This window comes from Chaetura pelagica, unplaced genomic scaffold (genome assembly GCF_000747805.2).
Source record: "Chaetura pelagica isolate M959 unplaced genomic scaffold, ChaPel_1.0 scaffold248, whole genome shotgun sequence".
Classification (NCBI taxonomy): domain Eukaryota; kingdom Metazoa; phylum Chordata; class Aves; order Apodiformes; family Apodidae; genus Chaetura; species Chaetura pelagica.
In genome coordinates, this window is record NW_009954309.1 from 212,775 (window position 1) to 229,716 (window position 16,942).

At 36.7% G+C, this 16,942-nt stretch overlaps 1 protein-coding gene across 1 annotated transcript in view; it reads left to right on the forward strand.

Annotated features, from left to right (window-relative positions):
• ATRNL1 (attractin-like 1) overlaps positions 1–16,942 on the forward strand; it is a 454,560-nt gene that overhangs the window by 134,563 nt on the left and 303,055 nt on the right. The window lies entirely within an intron of this gene.

Consider the following 16,942-nt stretch of genomic DNA (forward strand, 5'->3'; position numbering starts at 1 on the left):
CTAAGGTAGGCCAGTCTTGAACATCCAAGTTTTTCTTCTTTGCAGTGTACAAATGTAACATATATAATAATCCAAACACTTGATTCTTTGTAGTGAAATTAATTGTGACTTCAACAAAATAGATTCTGTGAGTCTTACATTCTTCTTAATAAATAGATCTACAATGCTTGTGACTTTTCCATGCTCCTGGGAACTGCTTCAATATTCGAAAATCTGAACCCTCAAATAGAATATTATCCGATATGCAGCATATGACAACAGCCCAGGTGGCCAAGAAGGCCGGTGGCATCCTGGCCTGCATCAGGAATAGTATGACCAGCAGAACCAGGGGAGTGATCTGACCCCTCTACTCAGCCTTGGTGAGGCTGCATCTTGAGCTCTGGTTGTAGTTTTGGACACTGCAGGATAGGAAGGAAATGGAGGTGCTGGAGGGTGCAGAGAAGGGCAAACAGGCAGATGAGGGGTCTGGAGAACAGGTCTTATGAAGAGAGGCTGAGGGATCTGGGGCTGTTCAGCCTGGAGGAGGCTGAGGGGAGACCTCCTTGCTCTCTACAGCTACCTGAGAGGAGGTTGTAGTGAGGTGGGTGTCGGCCTCTTCTCTCTAGTGACTAGTGATAGGACAAGAGGATATGGGGTCAAGTTGTGCCAGGGGAGGTTCAGATTGGATCTTAGGAAAAGTTTCTTGACAGGAAGAGTGGTGAGGCATTGGAACAGACTGCCCATGGAGGTGGTGAAGGCACTGTCCCTGGAGGTGTTGAAAAAACAGGTAGATATGGTGCTTTGGGAGATGTTTTATTGGTCACAGGGTTGTAGGGCTTATGGTTGGACTTGATGATCTTAAAGGTCTTTTCCAACCTTAATGATTCTGTGATTCAATGATAGATCTGGGCATATAATTTACACCTGATAGGCCATTAGTATGGTAATTAGTAATTGGTGTAAGAGTTGTTAGATTTGAAATAAACATCTGGTTAATCAATTTGTCATTAAGCTAGTACAAGTACATAGGAAGCAGTGGGAAAAGAAAATACCAATGTGCCGGCACAGAGCTCTGTATAAGCTATCAACACATAGACAAGTTTGAAATTAAAATAATGCCTCTTTATGCTGGTTGGTATGGATTGCTCAGTACTCATTGCACAACTTTTAATCTTTATATATAATTTCAAACCCTTCCAAATAAGTAAAAGAAATGAAGCTGACATTGTGATGAAAAACCTGTTGAAAGATTTATCTATCATCTTTGACTTGTAATATTTATTCACTTTATTCACTAAGAAAGGGGTAGAAAACCAATTTCATTCAGCAATAAAGAAATGCTAGGTTGGGTGGGACTGGTGACAGTGTTTTTTAAAAATCTCCTGGTGGTGGAAAGATGGCTTTTCTTCTGTTCTTGTGGTATCCAATAGAAGTAATATGCATCTTCCTACTGCCATTTCATGTTTTGGTTTCTCTTTTAGGCAGTTTCATACCTTTACACATAGATGACAATTTAAATGCAATAGTTATATTTCTGGTTGTAGAGTAAAAAAAATTTGTTTCATTTTCTTTCCAGTTATTAATTTTAAATTGCTTCACTAGTTACAGTATTAAAAGAAGGTTGCACATAAAGGATTAAAATTATGCATAGATAGAACTGAGAAATATATTTTGTTATTAAGACATGGGAGAGAGAAAAATACATTACTTCTCCTTTCATTTTTCATGAAGCTGCTGATAATTATATTGACAAAGCACATCAATTACACAGTGCTAAATCATGCTGAAAGAGTGCTCAATTTGAGGAACCTTCCAGTTAGAACAAACTTGCATTCTTCTGCAGTTGGATATGCAGAGAAGTAGAAGTCATGCATGTTTTCTTATGTACAATATATTTTTTCATCTCAACTCTGTAGCTGAGATTGCTGCAGATGAGCCCATGTTTTCATGCCTCCCCATGTACCAGGCACAGGCAGTGCTAGAAAAGGTTTCTGTGTCATTAGCTTCTGTATTAATGATGGGCTAACTAAAATGATACCTTCTTTTTATTCTGTTACAAAGATAAGATCACTGCATGCAATGTTATAAAGGCCTGCATAGAAAACTGTAAATATTTTAATTGTACTATAAAAACAATGTTGTTTCAGAAATGGGATTAAAGTCCTCTTCCATAGCTGACCAGTGAAATCTGATGTGATTATCTATATTGTTGTTATTCTCTGCTGTAGTTTTGTCCATTTAAGAGAAATATTTGTCTTGCTCCTGTTTAAAACTCTGGTGATAGACTACCTGAGATAGTAAGTCCTGCAGACTGACCACATGTAAACACATATCCATAAATAAACAGCCTTTTTTCTTTGCCTTTTCATTCTTAGCCTGGACTATCATGTGATTGACCTAAACAAAATATGAGAAGGCAGTAAGTTAAACAGCATTACTAAAAAGTATCTGTAAAACTTTGCCTTTTATAAGATAAACTAACAACATTTGACAGCAAAAGCAAGGTCTCCATTATATGCAAGGTATTTTCAGGGAATGATAACTGATAGGGGAACTACAAATAGCACAGTATCAATCCTATCTATACTCACCAGCTGAAAAATAATAATAATGCCTTAATATTGGAAATGCTCCCTTATTCTTTTATTCTTTTCTTAAGAGTCACATTTAGAAAGTATAAAATATAAATTAAGCTGCATAACCTTTACATGCTTTGAGCTCTAGTTTGTTTTTTTTGTTTTGTTGGGTTTTTTTTTGTATGTGGAAGTGTTGAGAAGTAAGTGGTGTTCTTTATCTGGCTTACTAGATAATGGGGCTGGGGAGCTTGATTACAAAAGCAGAAATCAATCCAAGAGCCCTGATGATCTCCTAAACTTTAGCAGTGAAGCCTGAGTGGTTTATTAGATTATCACTTCAGAGGGATTGATTTAAAGCTTTAGTTCTCCATCTATTATTTTTATCTTAGGAGAGTAGATATTTTTCAGTAAGTTAAAAAAAAAAAAAGAACAAAGTACTAGAAGTCGAAGTACAGACTTGGCTAGAAAAGCTGTTTAAAATAGTGACAGGAGTCTGCTTTGGAATCAGATGAAATTTATAATTGGATCTGAAAACTTGACTTGCCAAAATGCTTTTCTTTTACTTACTGTTACAGTGAGCAATGATAAATTTAGGGATATTAAATTACTGTAGGATGCTAAAGGGAGAGCAGCAAGGTTGTCAAACTAACAGGAGAAATGTGTCCAAAGTGGCGTGCTGTCCTGGAAGGAAAGTTGTTGGCCTGCTCATGGAGAAGTGGCAAGAATTAAAGTGTAAAGAAACAGTCAGATATGCCAAAAGAGATGTAATAAATATTTTTTCGTAAAGAAGCTTTACCTTAAAAAGAAAAGAAAAAGGCCAGGAAAGGAGTTCCTGGAAGATTCAGGAGATGAGGGCAACAATTACTTTTTAACAGATGCCTCAAAATAATTTTTTAATCGTCTCTCATTTAGGTAATTTTATCTTTTCTTACATACAGTGTCAGATTAATCACTGATTCCAATAAATATTTAAATACACAATAACACCTTGTTACTACAGATTAAGAGGGGATATTTCCCTGATTTAGTGCAAATTGTGGAACGTATGGTTTGCTTTTACTTTCTCCTGCTCTTGGAAGGCTAATTGTAAATAATCATGTACACAATAGAAGCAAGAGTTTGGCAAAACTAGCGCACAGAGTTCTTCCCATTTTTTGATACTTTGCTTCTCCTCATCCCTTCATTTCCCTTCCCTTTATTATTATTTCTTGTTTTCTGGAGCTGGTAAAGGTGAAGTTTCTAAGGTAAGGTAGCAGTGATGGTGACAAATTATTGTAAAAAATGAAAAAATAAGTCAGTCCATCATGTTGAACAAAAAGATCTCCTGTTTATGAATAAAAGAAGTAGTAACAGCACATCTGAAGAGATGAACAACTTCACTGCTGTTCAGTGTTATCCATCTAGAAGTAAAATATCTCTAAGATTCAGAAATGGGAATTCTGTAAATCCATTCTTTGTGGAAGATATGCATTATCATTTTTTATTTATAAAAAAAAGAAACTGCATTTATTGTTGTACTTAGGGATTTTTTCACCTTTTCTCTTGTATTTAAAACACCCTGGCATGTGCAAAATCAAATGCATTTCTCAGCCCTGCTTTTAAGCTACAAAAAGGATATTTATTTTTTTATTTCCCCTTCATGCCTTTGTCGTTGACTTTGATGAAACTTTCTGTGCCATTAGTTTTTTGCTTTTGTTCTTGCTTTTTTGGAACAAAGTAGCTCTTTTGAAAAATAGTTAATTATAAGATTTAATAAATGGTTTGACATTTACCCTTTGGAAGTTTCAATTAGAACTTTCTCTGTACTCAGTTTTACAGAATAGTATTTACCTGTTCTTCATAGTCTAGTCAATTTTTAAAAATATTTCCATCCAATTAGAATTTTGATAACTGCATGTTATTTTGAGACTTGGTTTTTATGCCACAGGATGTTTACTCTTTTAACTGAAACATTTGAAGCCATGCATACCCTATACCTGTCTTCAGCTTTTACCTTTGACACTTTATTTCTGCAGCCTAGAAATCTCTTGTCTTTAGTGAGTTTGTATCACATGAAATTTTCTGCCACACAGATGTCATCTAAGTACTGACGTTAAAGTCCAGTGAATGTCCAGGAAACAGTAGTTCTTTCATTGGGGAAAAAAAGAAAGAAATGGTGACTAGTGTAGCTGTGTTATAAACATGATAGAAGTTCAAAATAAATTATTCCAGTTAAATGCAGGTCTAGAAGCAGAAAAGAACCTTTGAATAGTACAACCCGAATATTAGCCTGATACATCTTCCTCCATAGTGAATATATTGAGCTTATAGACTGGATATATCCAGCTTTATGTGTTTCTAAATAGTATATTGTATCCAATTTTCTGCCTGCCCATAATAGAGTGGACTGCCATTCTATTAACACCCTGTAATGAAAATTACCAGGTAACATTCTGTCTATTTTCCCCTGCAAATTCCAGTCATAGCTAAAAGTCATGAATGCTCCTTAATATTCCTACAGAAAACTCTACTTCTTCCTTTCAGAATCCATGCCCAGTTACCAGCATTTCCATCTGCTAGGGCTGTAGGTCATAGGGTGCATTTTTTCCCCTCTCATGGTGCATATGTCTGTGTTATCAAAAGCAGTTGACAAAAGCTAAGATCTTTCCTGGTCTTGGGCATGTTGATTTTTATTCTTAAATGACATGAATACTGCATCTGTCTTGGGGAAAAAAAAAAAATGGGAACACCTGCAATTTCTGTTTGTAAACCAGAATACTTCACTATAATTCTAGTGTATTTCTTAGGAGTAGTTAAATATGAATTTGACATTTTATCTACTGCATGTGTGCTCATTCTTCTTGATAGCAAATGAAAACATGAATGCAAGATTGCTTATAAAGTACTCTGCCATTTCAAAAATGATGTGGTGCTTAGAACACTTCTCCAAAGCTGCTTTTGAAGTACAACTTTGAAATCACAACATCGCTTCAGTTATATTTACTCTAAAAATGAAAATCCAAAAGGGAACAAAAATAACCGAAACCACTGAACAAAAATAAAAGAAAGATGAAAAGCTTAAAATCATGGTACAGATGATACCGTTTGTGTTGTTTGTGTTTTTTTTTTTTCTTTAAGCCTGTCTCATAATGGTCACTGAAGAACTTTAAAATTAAACCTTTAGATTTGATCCAAGATTAGAATCTTTGCTCTGACACTTTATGATACTGTGCAAACATAAATAATTGTAGAGTGAATATTTTTAATGTTTTCCACTCTGATATTTCCAAAAAAGCATTCACTCAGAGTCCCTTTCTCCACTGTGCTTTCAGTTGATTTCTGTGTTATTTATGGAAAATATAACAAGTACTTTGTTTTTCTGACATGATGGGCCATTTCATTCATCAGAATTGTGTTTCAAGTGGCATTACAATATTTTGCATTTCTAGTTTGGGGGTAAGATCACAAACTACATTTAGAAAAGCAATCACAAAACAAGTGAGGAAAAAATCAACCCTTAGATCATGAGAACAATTGAGGACAGGATTGTGTTTTAAATACTTTAAATATCACTGTAATAACGCAGAAGATATATGTATATTTTACTGACAAATATTCTAACTGAATTTTTCCTACTTTTACTAATTACTAATTTTGAGATTATCTTCCAGGTAAAAAAAAAGATTGGAGTATTTCACAATATCGCAACAATTGGCCAAATTATTGGACTGAGGGAGTTTATTATTCTTTAATTTAAGGAAAATGACTTGGGACAGATTTTCAGCTGGCACATGGAACAAATTTAATTCAAACTGAGATGAAAGGCAGTTAATGTAATTGTAGCCTGTTATCCTGTGCAGGCTTGAGTTAAGAAGCAAAGCAACAGACAGAAAATGATGGATGGAAAATAGAAATGCTCAAGGCTGGTGAAATAGAGACTTGTGGAGGGATTATGCTGTAACTGTTCCCACACAATCTCTGCATGAGTAATATCCCATCTCTACCATGTGTTTGGATTACTAAACAGGATTTTTTTATGCCTCCTGGCTTCTTTATTTGTCTCTGACGTCAAAAAATCCTTGTTTAGTAAATTTCAGTACTCTGTAATCTTGATTTTTATTTTTTTTTTTCCCTTAATCTGCCACATTCATCAGCCCTAGAGTATTTAGTTAAAGAATAGTAAATAATCAGCTGTCAGGTTTTCTAACTCTAAGTGTGGCTGTGTTGTTTAATATGGCCCTTTGGAAGTAGCATATTTCAGGTGAGCAGGTGGTGGGGTTTTTTTTAGACCTGCATTCTGACAGTTCACCAGTTATTTTTTTAATTATTATTCCATTTTACTTTTCAGTAGCTGGCATTTGTTTGTTTGGAATACATGCTAATTTTGCATTGAAAGCTTTTAAAAATCAAAACCTCGTGTCTCGGTTTCGTCAGAATGCCTAGGGAAAGCTACAGAATTTTTGAATACTTTGAAACATGTTAATTACAAAAATATTCAGACAGATTTGTTGCCCTTGGCATAGTCCAGGAAGCAAAGAAAACACTTGCTTTCCTGTAAAATTACTGATTGTACCTACTGTAATAAATCCATCTCAGCTAATTTTAGCAGTAACTGGTTCAAGCATCGAGTGTGATGCTTAGAAAATGTAGGAGATCAATTACTAATCAGAAGGCCAACTAAAGCTATAGTCTCACAGGCTCCTTGTAGAGGGATGAAGTCTTTGAGGTACACAGGCTGAGATGAGAAAATGTTTGTCTGAGGAGTGCAAGCTTTAGGTTTTCCAGTCACTCCCAGCGGGATGCAAAACTTCTCATCCATTGCAGGTTGTATCACCACATCTCTTGTAGTAGCTAAATCCTTTTTTTTTTTTTTTTTTTTTTTTTTTTCCTTCCCCCTCCTTCTGTCAGAGTTTAGGGTGAGATTTTGTGCCTGTTTTAAAAAATGCTTTCTTCTGTGAATTGCCCTTTGGAAAGACATTTGGATTATTTGCACAGTTACAGGCTCTGTTCTGCACTGTGCTCACACAGGAGAACTGCTTTCCAGGGTAGTACTCTGCTCTGCAGCCTGCCTATCAAACCCAGCATAAACAGAGTCTGAATGGATCAAGACTGACAGACCAGGACTCTTCTGTTATGAAATACTTCGCAGTACCCTGCCATGAGGCTATAGGGTCATTTTGCTCTGCTTTTGTTTCCTTTTTTACAGCCATTCCTTTTAGTTTTCTTCTTAAAGGGCAGATAGTTTTTTGAGGAGAGTCAGCCAAGACTGGAAGTGTTGGCAGATATAGTATTCTTGTTGCAACGTAGGCAGTAACATTTATTTCCATGTATTTGACACTTCATAAATAAGTATCAGTGTCATCTTTGCTCCAGGAAATTCATGAGATTATATGCTATGATGGACTAATGGAGAATGGGGCTCTTCATAAAAAACACACCGGAGAAAAGCCACCGTGTGTATTTATCTTCCTACTTTCTCCAGCCACCCATACTCATGTATTCTGTTATTAACAGATATTTCTCTATCTCTTGGATGGTATCTTTTCTAATAAAGTCAAATAAAAGATGGTTCTGATTAGATGGTTTTGATATCCTAGATATTAAAAAAAGGACTTTAACAGAACTTGTCAATGCAACGTATTTTATAGGTTTATAGATATTGAAGTGGTCTGGCAGACAGAAATGTGGTTTTAAAGCTCAGAGGGATAAGAACTAAGCTAGGAATCTGGAAAATGCTGTGCCTCTGTGTTTGGTTTCTAATGATCACTCTTCCCTGGGTCACTTGTGGTTTTTTTTGAAGGTTCACAATTCAGAGGTGTGATTCTCTGGTAATTTCTTTCACTGCCCCAGGAAACAGGTATGTTAAATAAATATTGTGGGCATGCATCCTGAAAATCTAGTCAGAAACTCCTCAGTCATCTAGGAACAGATATTATAATTTATTATAACAGATGATAATAGATATTGCCATGAGCCAACAATGTCCCCTTGCAGCCAAGAGGGCCAGTGCCATTCTGGACTCCATCAAGAAAAGTGTGGCCAGCAGGTTGAGGGAGGTTCTTCTCTCCCTCTACTGTGCCCCGCGGGAGCCTTATCTGGAGCACTGTGTGCAGTTCTGGGCTCCCAGTTCAAGAAGAACAAGGAACTACTGGAGAGAGTTCAGCATGGGCCACTAAGACGATTAGGGAATTGGAGCATCTGCCCTAGAAGGAACAGCTGAGAGAGCTGGGGCTGTTTAGCATAGAGAAATGGAGGCTGAGGGGAGATCTCATCATTTATAAGTAACTAAAGGGCTAATGTCAGGAGGATGAGGCCAAACTTCTCAGTGGTGTCTAGTGACAGAACAAGGGGTAATGGTCACAAACTGGCACACAGGAGATTTAACCTGAATACGAGAAAACACTTCTTTACTTTGAGGGTAACAGGGCACTGCAACAAACTGTCCAGGGAGGCAGTGGACCCTCCATCCGTGGAGGCATTCCAAACCTGCCTGGATGTGTTCCTGTGTAATCTGCTACAGAGGATCCTGCTCTGGCAGAGGAGGTTGGTCTAGATGATCTGCAGAGGTCCTTTTCCAATCCTGACCATCCTGTGATCCTGGGATATTATGGAAGAATTCTTCACTGAAAGGGTAATTAAGCAGTGGAACAGGCTGCCTGGGACAGTGGTTTACACTCCCATCCCTATAAGTAGTGTTTAAGAGATGTGTAGATGTGGTGCTTAGGAACATGATTTAGGCATTGGCATTGGTAGATTTAGGTTAATGGTTGGTTGAGTTAGGTTATGGTTGGACTCTATGATATTAAAGGTCTTTTCCAACCAGAATGATTCTGTGATTTTGTGGTCCTGTGAATATTAAAAGGAACTTCAAACTATCATGTGGCTAGAGTTTGGGCTTGCCAATTGCACTATGTATTATTCTTAAACCTATGTAATATTTATGCTTAATTTTCATATTATAATAAGTCACTATTAAGTCATTATCATAATAACACTGTAGAAGTTATTGCTGCAGTAGAGGAATAATTTAGATAACATCACTATTTCTAAAATTCCCTAATACTGGAAAGTTGGCAGCATAGAGAAAACTATGACATTGTGATTTATTCATACCCGTGTCTTCATTCTGCATTTAATATTCTTGAACATTCAATGTATAAGCAGCATTTGTGCCTGGCTAAGCTGCAGTCTCCACATCCAAATGGGGGATGCAGTTTGATTCTGAATAATGTTTTTTTGTTTTGACTTAGTCAGAATTTATCATTTTTTTTTTGGAAGGGAATAATTGCCACATTGTGATAAATTTTAGACTTAAATGATTAGAAAATGAATAAAATTACCTTCAAAGTTGAAGGAGAAAAACTTCCTTGTCTTCATACCATCTTCCGGAAATTCTAGCATCTGCTTGGCATCCTCAAATACATAAATTTTAAATTGCCTTTCACTTAAATTGCCTTGTTTGTTTTATAAGTTGTGGTTTTGTTAAAAAAATACCAACAAAGCCAACACAAAAACAAACAACAAAACACAACAACCAAAAAAACCCCAACACAGCTAAAACAAAAAAACCCAAAGTAAAATGAATGCAGGGAAGATCAAATGAAAGCAAATGAGAAACCTGCAGCACTCTCTAACACTTAAACATTGAACTTTATGCATGAAGATTGTAGTGGAATATTTCTTTGCAATAGTTTCCAGCAGTGATTGTCCACCAATTCAATTCAACAATAATAAATTAGTCTTGTTGATGTACAGTTCTTCAAGGCAAGATGTAAGCTCTTTAATAGTTAAATATAATTTTTTACAAATACAGTTATTAATAGTGCATTTTTTGCAATTGTGACAAATCCTAAAAATGCCATCCAACACTTGAGATTTAGTTGTTGTTTGGTTTTGGTGGGGTTTTAAAATTTTTTTATCTAATTGCTGTGGACATTTACAATACATTCACTCTGAATGCCTATCAGAATATTTAATGTTGCTGAAGTGCTACCGTTCGTGCTCTTTTGGAGTACTAATTTGTAAATAGTGAAAATACACAAACTTGGAAACTCCCAGAACATCACCAGCAGTGAACAGCGTGAGAAACCATCATACAAAAAAAATGTGTTGGTATGTCCTTTGTGTCTTTTGAAAAACACCTCTTTCATCTTGAAATTCCTGGCAGAAGAGTTCTTACTTCTGAGCAGGAATTTTGAAATGCTGTTAACAGTGCCATTTGAAGAGTGAGATTTTGATATCTGAAGAAATTTATTCATTTTAATCCAAAGACCTATGCTTCTCGTTTTCATGATTGTATGAATATTCGTTCCATGAAATCTTAGTGAAAATAAAATCAGTGTTCCACAGAGGCAAACTTTATATGGAAAATGATGCAAAAGAAACTGTTTATTAGCTGGTTATGCTTAGGGATGCAGATTCTTGAATACTGATATTCAAGACATTTCATTGATATTTATCTTTTAAAAAAACCAAACACAACATGTAAATTTTTCTGGACTCAACTGAGTTTTGCAAAGTAAAAATTTAGGAGGAGCTGCATTTCAGTTTAAGCAGTTGTAACTACTAATGAACTGTGGATGATTATTTTACCATTTCTTTTAATTCCTGCTAAAAGAAAATAGTTGAGAAAACTATGCTAATGTTTCTTGATGTGGTTCGGTTCAGTGTAAATACAGTGTCTTAATTTGAGCTGTCTGGGATGTTTCCACCATATGCTTTCTTAGGGCTGGAGAAAAGTCTGAAATATGTCAAAATGCAAGAAACATAATGTATTTCTCCGCCCCCACTTCAAAAGAGCAGTTTCTGATAGGTGGGAATTCCGCTTTTCAAGTTTATCCTTTTGCATATATAAAAGTTTGTGTACATCACTGCCAAAATTGTGGTCATTCATAAAGAGAGTGCCAGAGGGAATGGTAGGGCCATGAATATGAGATTTTCTGGTTCAGGGTAATCAACATCACATCATGTGAAAATTTGTAATGTGAAATCTGGTCTCCGATCCATGAAGATGAACAAGAATATTTTTTTGTCCTGATAGTTCCAAATGATGGCTTTAGGTTACTTAATTCTTATAAAGAAGGAAGGATGAAAATATAGAGCTTATTAAGAAAATCTTACTTTATCTCTTAACCAATTTCTCTTAATTATATAATTGTATTATAAGTTTTTCACCTCTTTGAAAGTTTGTATTCTCCTACATAGAGCGAATACTTCAAAGAGTATATAAAAAACCTATAACACTAATTATTCTTCATCTTGCAGGGAAGAAGGATTTGAATATCAAGAGAGAAATCTGGAAATGGAAAATTTGCTTATGAAGCTAGAATGTTTTAGTTTTTCTTTTGGTGACATCAGCCTAGATTAAAAAGTAAAAAAAAACCTTATCACTGGCCTAGGAATATTCATTAATTATATGAAGACAAATTAATCTACAGAAAAAAAACAACATTTTCTCAAGACATCACTGTATCCACTTAAAAGTAGAAGCAAATCATTTCCCCACATTATATACAAGTCATAACATAAATCCTAGTGCCTTTTACCCTTTTACGTTATCGTTATCTTAAGAGGTGGGCTGAACATTCCTAATAACTGAAGCAGAAAGGTTCCTCATGACTGGAAAAACCTTGGCACAAAGAGAAGTGACAGTGTCCAATTTTTACATTAGAACCAAAGATACTTTATTGTAGCTTAAGAAAATCAAGAGAATGGTTCACAAAATTAAGTGTAGAGAACATTGAGACAACATAGTGCAAAGTCAAACACTGAAGAAGCAGACCCTGAACCACAAGAGGGCTATATTTACATTTATAGATTATGAATTTGCTAATTTCACTGAATCAAACCAAAGATTATTGTAGCAGGATAAAAATACAATAATAGCAATGAAGCAAACATATTCTCTGAAAATCACAATGTATGTGTTATCTTTGCTGACAATACATATTCTTCATTAAATGTATCATCTGGGCTCGATTATTGCATCTGAATCTTAGCAGTTCTGGGGAAGAATGATGCCACTTCTGAGTCTTTTAAACATGCTTAAACTCTCAATACATGAGACAGGCTGGTATAGCATAAGTTTGTTGGTTGGTTGTGAAGTCACCCATTGTCATTGGCCATGTCTCTTTAACTGTTGTTGATAGTTCGATGTGGCTGTTCTTTGGCATTTCTGTGTGAAAGGTATTGAAGCCAAGCAGGCCTAAGTCAAGACCTGGGGATTTTTGTTCTCTTGCATCTGTGTCTAAGTGTGAATGGGGATTCCAGCTATCATTCCCTCACTGTTCTGGGCCAGTTAATAGCCAAAGAACAGCTAAGGTTGGTGCTTTCATCCACACTGTTTGAACTTCTGTGTTGAACTTGTGCAACTGTGGTAGAATGAAAACAGAAACCCATTGTGCAAGATCAGGAACTGGGGCAAGGGAAGCAGGAGCAGAACTCAGTGATGGAGGACAGCAGGAGCAAGACCACTGGCTAGATAGAGGACAGAATGAGAAGTAGAGGCTAGAACAGAAGTTGAGCAGAAGTTGAACAGTAGTCCTGGAAGATATTCTTGCTGGTGCAAGAGACTAGTCAGGGCCTAGGAACAGTCTGCTAAGTCCATTAGTCTTTACTTGTCTGGAACAACTTGCAGATGTAAGGCTGAGAGTCTAGGCAAAATCCCAGGCTTGTTTATGACCAGCTGTAGATCAGAAAGATGACAGCTCTTCCCTAGACTCTAAGGAAGTGGGCTGTATTAATTTGCAAGGACGAAATATGAGGTAAAGGTCATAAATATCTACTTAGTATAGTTGACAAGCTTAGGCCAGATCAATATACAACTGCCTCAGCAGGGAATCAGTTGAATTAAAGTTTGTCTTTCAGAGTGGTCTGACATGTGTTTGTATTCCTGGGGAGTTTGGCGTTAAAACCAAACTCAGCTAGAGGGAAGACCAGCTGTACTTAGGTTACTCTTCCCCTGTTCCTCTCTTTTTGCTTCACTTTTAATTGACAGGAGAAGTTTACCAATTAGTAGTGACAGCAGAACTGTGAAAAACTCTCTTTTCATGATCAAAGGTTTGATGAACTGTAACAAGAAGAATCCACATGATCCAATCACTTGTGTGGAAACTGTTGGTGTTATATTCTGACAGGTTTCTTTAGGAGAGAAGCTTGAACTTAAATCCTCCCTTAAGGGAGATTCCTTTAAGGATACTCTTCCTTTACTACCAGTTCCCTAGCTTTCTTAAGGTTGGAAGTTGCAGATATTGTGCACAAAATTGTACACATTGCTAAGCTTAAACATAGGGCAATTTATAAACTCTCAGTCCAAATCAACCAAATCTGTGAATCTCAATGTAAACATACTTTTGGAGATGTTTTTGGTACTTAAAGAAAAGTCAGACATTATAAGTCACTTGTCTGTAAACATGAGAGAGGTTGTTTTATTTGGTTTTTATTTAATGCATTTGTCCATAGCTTTTATTTTGAACTGCTGGGGGGGAGGAAAAAAGAAAGTCAAAGAAAATGGTTCAGTTTTGAAAGGATAATTGAGGGAGAGGTTGGGGAATACTTGCTAATAGCAGGCCATCAGAAGGTCAGTGAGCTTGATGAATTGAATACTCTTGTATTGGAACAAACCATAGAACTTGTACGTAACCTGGTAGGAGCCTTCCTCCATTTGTCCTTTTAAATGGGAGCTGTGTCTTTGGAGTCATGCCAGAGTGGAACTGCTCATTCATTATTACCACTTTAAGTAAGTTATCATAGCTCTGTGGCACATAAAATAATGAATGTAGCACCCATTTCACAAATACAAGGCATATATTATGCTTTCACATATGGTCAAATGTGTGCAGGCTTTTGGAAAAGGCACAAAAATTAGTACAGTGAGTAAGCTCAAAAAGAAATAATTCAGCAAATAGGAAATTTTATAACTGGAACCATAATTAGTGACTAATGCAGAGCAATACATATGCTTTATTAAACAGGGTAGGATTAAAAGACAAAACTAAATTTATTCAAAACATAGCATACATGCTCATGTGAGTAATTTAAAACATATTCCTAATTCTCTTACTTTCATCTTTTCACTCCAATGAAAACTGAGTGTTTAAACAGCATCTTTCATTTGAATGAAAGCAGACTTCCCTAACTAGTAAGATCTCTACCTCATGGTACTCCTAATATGCATTCTGAAAGTGTTCTGCACCAGGGGAAGGAGGAGGAAGCATGAGAGAGGTGATGCAGGCCTAGCAACAAATGGCATAATAAACTATCTGTTGTAAGAAGATGGAATAGAAGGAGGAATACAGATAGCAGGTAAATATTATGCCTCGAGTTGCTGGGAGCCCTGTGTATGCAGCACCAGAGGGACCCAGCATGGATTGTCCACTGGTGTGCTGCATATATCCCATCTGTGGAGAGGAGCCTCCCTCCTCCCATTACATGGTGCTGTTGTTATGTGTAAAGCCAAAATCATGTATCTCTTCCTCACAAGCTGGAAGGTTCTCTTTGATAACACCCACCAGCACAGGCTGGCATGGGGCCTTCCAGCACCTATTGGAACAGCAGGTACTCATGCTCACAGATGGGCTTCTTGAACCTGGTGAGCAAAGACCAGACATGCCTTGCCCAAGATCACTAGCTCCTTGAGCTCAATGTCTTCTGTGAAGCTCCCAGTACAGAAAGTAATAATATATATGGTAATATATCAAAATACTTTGCTGTGGTATAATTCACTGTTCTTTTTTATTATGCATATTTTATAATTTCTTCATGCATTATGCTGAAACAACTGAAATGACTGGCTATAAAACTGTATTGCCATTTTCTCTTCAAGATTATTGAAGGTCACTTCTATAATTGTCAGGGTATTAGTAATTATTTGGATTTGAATGAATACTTACGAATACTGGTGTATTGCAAAATATGATGTACCTAGTAATTTTTGTATTAACCATTCCTTTGTGTGTTCTGGTGAGTAGTGAAGCCTGTGATGCATTAGATGCATTTTATAGATATTTTGTGTATTCCTGTGGGGTTTTTTGGAAGTATAAGTAGAAATATAAATACCAGAAAAGGATATGTGATGCTGGAAATCCCTGAGTTCTGGTAGTTATTGATCCACAGGAGGTGGTTTCATCTGATTAGAAGCATAGCTGAGTGGAGATGGGATGCTGTATGGAAAGAGCTTTCTTTTTCATAAAGGTTTTCAAGATTTATAAGAGAAAAAAAAGACCTGTTTTGTGTCAGGAGCAAACTAAGCTTCTTTTAGTCTGGGTCAGATCACCACAGGTTTGTGCTGTGGTAGGCAAGAGTTCACAGCAGAATTTGTTTAGTCTTCCCTGATGGAAAAGTTGTACAGCTTATTGTTAGTGTTGGTTGGACATTGCTCTTCCATGTCGTACATAAATCAGTGCTGCTATCAGTGAGCAGCAGGGTAAGTTTCTTGCCTTCTGAGAAAGATCCTTGTCTTGTCCCAGAAAAGGCTCTGAATACACAATTATTTATACAACATTCATTTTTGTGTTCCTGTTTAAAACCCCAGCATATTCTGAATATTGCCTGCATTTAATATTCTACTTTGCCTTTGAAACAGTTCAGAATAAAAAAATACTCCTTTTACAATAATCTCTATCATGTTATTATAATTTGTTCAATAATATACTGTCTCATTTATGTGACAATCTTACATACATGAAGAAGTTATTTTAATCTCTTCATTCAAAAAATCCTGTTACCTTAGCTTGCACTTTCAAAACTGCCAAACTAATGACAGTCTGACACATGACTCTATTGTATGAGCCTAATCTGTTGAAGCAGAGAGCTTTTCTTTGAAGAATGTTGTTAATGTTTTGTGATGGTGAGAAAAAAGTATATCAGGCAGGTCTATATTATTACTTGTATAAGTTCATGCAACAGAGATACTTCAGCATCAGTTCCTCTTCTGAATTCTGTGGAAAGGACTTTAGGGCCAGAGTCTCTGTGTGGACAAGAGCACAAATTGTGAGCTACAGTTAAGAGTTGAAGTATATGAGGGTTTTTTGATGTCTTGGGATTTAGGCAAAAGTTGTTCTGCTGGAGAGGGTGCAGAGAAGGGCAACTAGGCTGATGAGGGGTCTGGAGGACAGGTCTTATGAAGAGAGGCTGAGGGATCTGGGGCTGTTCAGCATGGAGGAGGCTGAGGGGAGACCTCCTTGCTCTCTACAGCTACCTGAGAGGAGGTTGTAGTGAGGTGGGTATCGGCCTCTTCTCCCTAGTGACTAGTGATAGGACAAGAGGATATGGGGTCAAGTTGTGCCAGGGGAGGTTCAGATTGGATCTTAGGAAAAGTTTCTTGACAGGAAGAGTGGTGAGGTATTGGAACAGGCTGCCCATGGAGGTGGTGGAGGCACTGTCCCTGGAGGTGTTGAAAAAACAGGTAG